The sequence below is a fragment of the Alligator mississippiensis genome, chromosome 4 (assembly GCF_030867095.1).
Source record: "Alligator mississippiensis isolate rAllMis1 chromosome 4, rAllMis1, whole genome shotgun sequence".
NCBI lineage: Eukaryota > Metazoa > Chordata > Crocodylia > Alligatoridae > Alligator > Alligator mississippiensis.
Genome location: NC_081827.1, coordinates 164,464,352 through 164,471,460, shown reverse-complemented (window position 1 = coordinate 164,471,460; position 7,109 = coordinate 164,464,352).

The following is a 7,109-nucleotide window of genomic DNA, read 5'->3' as shown; positions in this document are numbered from 1 at the left end:
AGCAAGAGCCCCTGGCTTGGCCTGCTCCCAGCCAGCACCAGAGGGGAAGTGGGTGCTGCCCCCAGGTGCTGTACTCGGTGTACCAGAAGTGATCAGAAACCACTGGGCAGACCCTGCTAGCCCCATGGGGACCTGGTTCCCCCTGCTCCATGTACCTTTGGGTCTCTCACCATGGTTTGTTTTCAGCTAGGTCCTACTCTACCTGCAACAGCTGTTGTGTGGCCCCAGCACAAGCAGGGTTAAACAAAACAACTGCTTTGAGCCTTAGGAACCCACTAGGTATGGCTATGGGGTTTGGCCTCCAGTCAAAAGCCCCTGTATGGTCCCCAGTCCCCAACCTAGCTTAGCTTAGCCTAGCCTAGCCTAGCCTCCCACCCCCTTGTCCTACTTAGTGTGTGCTGTGGCCTTGCATCACAGGGATCCTCCCTGCTCAGGGCCCAGCAGGCAGCTCTGTACTCTGCATCTGTAACCGTGGTGCCCCCTTAGAAAGCTGGAGAAACTGAGGCTCAGGTTGCAAGGATGGGAGCAGAGCCCTGGTTCCCCTGGCTCCTACTGCTCAGGCTGTGCTCTCCCTGCTGATAGGAGGCATGATCACCTCCCCACCCCCACTTGGATCGCTCCCTTCCAGCCCCTTCCCTACTTGGTGACTGTATCAGCAAGTGGGCTGGGATGAGCCCTGGGCTGGTGTGCAGGCCCTGCTGCCCCACACCCCCCTCTCTGACTGCTCTCACATAGCAGGGAAGGGGCACAGCTGTTCCTTCCTTGTATGCATCCCCCTGCCACCTCCAAATAGCCAGGGTGGCAGGGGCTGCTGGTCAGGACTGAGGGGGTGCTTTGTCTCCCCTCCTGCTCTCCATGTGTTCTGGACATGGGCCCCCAGGTGACCTGCTACCAGGTGTGACAGGCCCTGGCGGGACTGCAGTAGTGTGGGAGTGGCGGGTGAGCAGGCTGCTAGAGGGAGACTCCTAGGGCTTGTACTCTGTGGCCTTTGTTCTTGCCTCAGCAGGAGAGCATTCACATCGGGGAACCTGGGCTGGTGCAGGCCTCCTGTGCTGCCCTGTCCTAGAGTGGGGCTGGCACCCCCGTGGCAGGGGAGGGACGAAGGGGGTCTCTGCTGCTCCGACCTGGGGCTGAGCCATGTGCAGACTCCTCCGCAGCCCTGTTGGTGCCCCTGGCATGGCAGCAATACAGTGTGGCAGCAGTGGGGGGAGCAAGCTCGTAGAGGGAGACTCCTAGGGCTTGTACTCTCTGGTCTTCATCTCTGCCCCACCTACAGCCCCCTACATCCCAGGCCCAGGCTCTTGGCAGCAGGCTGTGCCCCATGGGCTTGTCTATCTTGGGTCTGGGTGCACAGAGCCGCCCCTGCTCACTGGCCATGCACCCCGGGGCCCAGGGAAAGGTGCCCTGGCCTGCGGCGAGCTCCTAACAACTCTCCCCAGGACTTACAGCTGTGACTCAGCCCCAGCGTCTCCCTGGTGACAGCAGAGAAACATGGGCCCTCTGACACCAGCAGGAAGGAACAGGCCGTCAGACTTGTGCCTACCCAGACTTGTGTTTACCGCAGTGACATGGGTGTGACGGAGGTGGGGAATGGTGAGAACCACCAGGGCCTCAGCCCTTCCTCCAGCCCAGCTGTGACCCCCAAGTCCCTAGTGACTAGTCCCCTCCTTCCAGTGATGGGATGCAAGGCACCAGGCATGGTCTGAGTCTTTCTTGCACTGTGACCTCTTAAAAGAGGCCAGCCGGGGCTGGCAGTGGGGGATTCCTCTAGCCCCTGCCCACTGGGGACGTTCCCTGCCAGTCAGCCTGTTCCTCAACTGCCTCTTCACCCATGCCTGGTGTTTTCCTGGCTTCCCACTTGGCAGGGGTGACTGGCTTGTCCCCAGCAGCCTTTGGTTTTTCCCTTCCCTGTCCTCAGTTTGTTTACTGTATGGTTGCTTGCATGCCAGGGGCATGGGCAGGGTGTGTGATGGGGCTCGGCTGGGGTTTGGCAAGGCTTTTTCTTTTCATTCATGGGTGTGATGCTGAGTGAACCTGAGAAACGACCTGGTCCATGCCCCGGACCCCTGGGTTCACTGGCACTAGTGCGGTCTGTGGAAGGAGGGGAGTGGGAAGCTGTTTGCATTGTGCAGGGGAGAGATGGGTGCTAACTCCCCCCACACCCTCTTCCACAATGGAGGAGGAGGAGGCGGGGGCTGGCACAGCCCTTGCCATTTCCCTCAGCACTGGACTGATTGCAGGGGTGTAGGCTATGTTGAGCCAGGTCCGCCTACTCCACAGTGAGCACAGCCCAGCCCTGGCATTGCTTCTTGGCCATCCCAGTCCTGCTGAGTGGGAGTGTGCAGTGTGCTGTGGGAAATTTAGCCTCCAGACATGGCAGTGGACACTATGGATGGACTCAACAAACTTGAGAGAACTTTTCCCTGGATTTTAACACATATAGAGGGTGCCCAGGAAAGATCCCTCTTTCCCCTCCAGCCCCAGCTCTCCCTATTTCTTCTCCCGTTGCACTGGTACCAGTTAAATCTGCACTCTAAGACTGGTTGGGGCACCCTCACATGATAAGGCCCCAGTGTCTGCAGCTATGTGCTGGGTACCAGGGAAAAGGAGACCACTCCCCTCGCCCCCAACAGGGCTGTATGGTGGTCCTGGGTGGGGCAGGGAAACAGGTTGTATGACTTGCATTTGTACAGATGCCCAGTAAAGTTTGGGCAAAGACCTTTCCCATGCCCTGAATGCCCTGAAACCATTGCAGCCTCTGGGCATGGGGAAGGGGCTGGAGCACCAGGGGCACAGCAAGCACTTCTCACCCCTCAGCTCTGTCAGGACATCTAGTGCAGCCCCCCGCCACCTGGTCCCCTTGCTTGGCTGCAATGCCTGCTGACTGCCCTGCTCTTTCACTGATCCTTATCAGGGCTGACAGAGGTTGGGGGTGCTCTCTGCTGCCTGCTCTTGCCTGGCCAGCAAGGAAAGGTCACAGAGATGGGGGTGGGGAGGGAACTGGCTAGCCACTGGGCACTGCAGACCCATATCTGTACGAGTCAGGACCCCCCACCCTCACCCCCTGCCATCACCTGTCAGGTTAGTGCTACCCTGTCCCCAAAGCTGCATGGCCTCCCTGCCTACAAGCTCATCAGGGGGGATCAACAGCAAATAGGCAGAGCCCTTTTCTCCCCAGCACCACCTGGGGTGACAAGGAACAATGGTAATAAGCTGATGGAGAATAGGTTTAGGTTAGAGATCAGAAGGCAATATTTTACAGTTAGGGTGGCCAAAATCTGGAACCAACTTCCCAGGGAAGTGGTCCTCGCCCCTACCTTGGGCAAATTCAAGAGGAGGTTTGATGATCACCTGTCTGGGGTCTTGTGAACCCAGCATTAATTCCTGCCCATGGCAGGGGGTCAGGCTAGATGATCTGTTCAGGTCCCTCCTGACCCTAGCTACTATGAAACTATGGGTTAATAGTGAGTGGGTGCCCTGCCTCCAGGTGGGTGTTGTGGAGTAATGCTTTAAGGGGGTGGCCGCCTTCCTAGCCCCAGGGGACAGCACAGGCCAAGGTTCAGAGTGGAGGGGAAGGGAGCTGTGGTGAGCCCAGATACCTGGGTTTTTCTTTCTAGCTCTGGGAAGAAAGTGGGATCTAGCAGGCAGAGCAGAGGGTGGTGCTGGGAGCTAGGACTCCTGGGTCCTATTCCAGGCCTGGGAAGGGAGTGAGATTAGAGAGGTGGGAAGAGGGGGAACTGAGAGCTAGGATGCCTGGAGTCTATTAGGGAAGAGGTCCCCCTTCCTGGCCCTGCCTCCCCATGGCTACTGTCCTGAGCCATGGAGGGTGGGTGGCTCTGGGGGTATCCTGGCCTTACTGTGGCTGGACAGCTTTGCACGGGCTGGACCCCAAGTGTATTCCTGCCTCCTCTGTCCTCCATTGCTTACCCTCTGTCTCTCCCCATGCACTGAGGCTGCTGAGACCCTTCCTGCCTGCAGCTCGTTGCTAGCAGGCCCAGTGCTGGCCATTACTACATGGGTGCCAGCCAGCATAGCACAACACTGCAGGTTGGTGCTGTGTACGGCAGTGCTTGGATCTTGGTGGCTTAGATCTTAGGTGTTCTCAAGAGGCAGAGGCACCCTGCCACCCCTCTCCGCCCCTGCCCAGCACATCATGGTCAGAGGGGGCCATGCTGGGAGCTCAGGGCTCTTCTGGCTGGGAGCAATCCCCCTGCAAGCAAGCAGAGTCCTTGAGCCCCATGGATTTTACTTTGCACCCTACCCTGGCAGGTTCTGTAGCAGCCCCACCCCTGTTATCTCCCTCCCTGCCCCCCACCATGGGGCCACCGGCTGAACACTGGCCCCAGGAGCAGTATCAATGCTGGGCCAGGCCTGGGCTGGGCCTCCTTGTGATCTGTGCTCCTGTGTCTTGGTGGGTGCAGGAGCAGAGGGCTGGGGACTTCCTGCCCCCCACACCCCGGTGGGGTGGGGGGCAGGGCTGGCTCTGATCTGTACTGTGGGCAGGGAGCAGGGCTGTGCTGTAGTGCGCAATTGTTCAAACACTGCCCTGGGTTGAGCTGGGGGCGGGGGGGGGGGGGGCAGCCGTCTCCTGTGGTGTTGGGGGCCAGTGCCTGGGGCAGAGAGCCAGTGTAGGGCTTTCCCACTGGGTCTGGGGCAGCCCTGGGCCATCAGGGGGCAGGAACCCAGGGCTGGCTAAGCCTTCTTCCCCACTGCTGCCTGGTCCCCCAGACGTGTGCTCAGGCAAGGGGCTGAGATCTCTTCCCACCCTGTGCTGCCTGGGCAGGGGCATTAAATTAGTCCAAATAATGGCAGAGGACGGAAGCCTCCTACCCCATCGCCTGTGCTGGGTACAGAAGGGCAGCACGGACCCCGGTGCCTGGGGACTGGAGGAGAGGGGTGGTGAAGGGAGAAGGTCCCTCCCCTGCTCTGGCCCCACTCCACATTTTACAGCCTCTTCCCATCCCCTTGCCAGGCCCCTTGCTGTACACCCTGGCTGTTGCCAGGATCCTGGCTTGCACCCCACTTCCCGCCCCCATGGACCCCCACCACCCCATCCCTGCCTCTGCTTCCCTTGCAGGAGGCTCCTCAGGCTTGAGGCACTCGTAACCCTTTCCTGCCCTGCCATTACCTAAGGGTGGGGTGGGGGATGCTGCCCCACAGATGGCTCCTCCCCAACCTGCTCCCCAGCTGTTGCAGTGGAGGGGGAGGGCTGGGTGCTGTGCTGAGCACTGGCCACAGAGGGGAGCTGCTGACCTGGGCTGGAGCACCCCTGCCCCCTCCCACCCCCCATTCCAGTGGTCCCAGCAGAGTCAAGGACCTGGGTGGCTGAACTGAAGCAGCCCCCACCCCCACCATGGCTGAGGAGAGCCTGTCTCCTGTAATGAAAGCAGCCCTTGTGCAAGGCATCCCTCCTGCATGCCCCCACATCACAAGAAGACCCACTGTTTCTGTGGGGCCTGCACAAACCCTGCACGTGCCCTGGGAAAAAGTGCCCTGGGGAAGGTTGGGCCAGTGTTGAACTGCAGCTGGCTCTTTGCTGCAAGTGTCCCCTGCCTCCTGCCAGTGCATGGTGGAGGGCGGGAGGCAGCAGGGGTAGATCTCAGCCCTGGGGTCACCCTGCACCCCCCCACTCCCTCCCACACCTCTGCTGGGCCCTGGGCAGTGCTGGACAGCTGGAGGAATGTCTATTCTACCTAATGTGGGCACCAGGGCTGGTACTTTGGGGGGGGTTGGGAAGGGGGACCCCTTTCCTCAGAAGATGAGGCCCTTACAGTCTTTCCTTCCCCATGTCTCTCTCTCACAGCTCCTTGGTACAACTGGGACCGTGGCAATGTGGGGGAAGTGGTGTCTGTGGATCCTCTCTGAGACAGCAGGTAGGAAAGGCAGGGGAAGGGTGGCCCTTGGCACAGCCTTGGTGAAACTGCCCAGCTACCAGCTAAACAGTGCTGCTGGCACTGACTGGATTACAAGGGCTGCTGTGACATGGATTTAAGTATGGTGGGGGTAACTGGGCAGGGCATGGACATGAGCAGGCCTAGTACTGGCACATGCAGGCAAAGTATTGGCAGGCAGGGTGGGAGCACTGGAGTGGCTGGGAGGATGCTGGCTGCGGAGGATGTTTGTGTGGCTAGGCAGGGCGTTGGCATGATGGAGCCCCTGAGCCCTTGGGGCAGTGACTGAATGTTGCCATGCAGCTCCCACAGGACAGACCATTGTGGGTGCAGGACAGGGAAGCTGCTTGTTGGGGATGTGGGGGCTCCCCATGCCAGCCCCTGCCCCTCCTGAATCCTCTGGCTTTGCACTGGATGCAGTTGCTGGGGAGAGGGTTCACGCTAGAGCACCGAGGAACATTTTCCAGGGGCCTCCTCCCCTGGCATCCCCTGATGGTGACGCTGCTCCCTATCCCCATCCCCTGGTCTCTGCTGCAACTAGGTGGTTTTCAGCCCATGTGGTTTTACTTACCTGGCAGGAGAGATTCCCTTCTTCTCAGTCTTGAATGACTCAGTGTAGTTGGAAGGCAAAGGCCTGTCCCTTGCACTGTGGGCAGGCTGACCCCTGTGGGAGTCAATGCCTCCAACGCAAGGATCTTGGCTACACAATTTATGGTGACAGGAGATTACTTTTGGGCTTTCATTCTAGCTTGTTCCTTCAGCCTTTTGGCTAGGGAAAGCGAGACATGGGGACATCTGCACTCCAAGGTCTCCAGGCTTGGGGCTTGCACACAGGATGCCTGCCTTGGATTTAGGAGTATCTGAAGCCCTAGGCTGAAGAGTCTGGGAGGAAAGATGCTTGCTGCTGGTAGCACCACACAGACTTGAACGACTGAGCTCTGCTCAGTCGATAGAACTTGGAACTGATTGGGCTGATTTGGACACACACATGCGCGCGCGCACACGCACACACACAGAGGCATGGGGCTGCCTCCTGCCTCTCCTAGCTCCTTGCTGCCTGCAAGGGGCTGGGGCATTTCCTGAAGCAGGGGATCTGGGGAGTCTATTGCCAGGGTTTCTGCCCTACTGCATGCTGCTGAACTGCGCTCTTTGGGAGTCCTCTCTCTGTCTCCCCAGGCAGTGGGGCCCTTGTTCCCTGAAGACAGCTCCACCATAGGG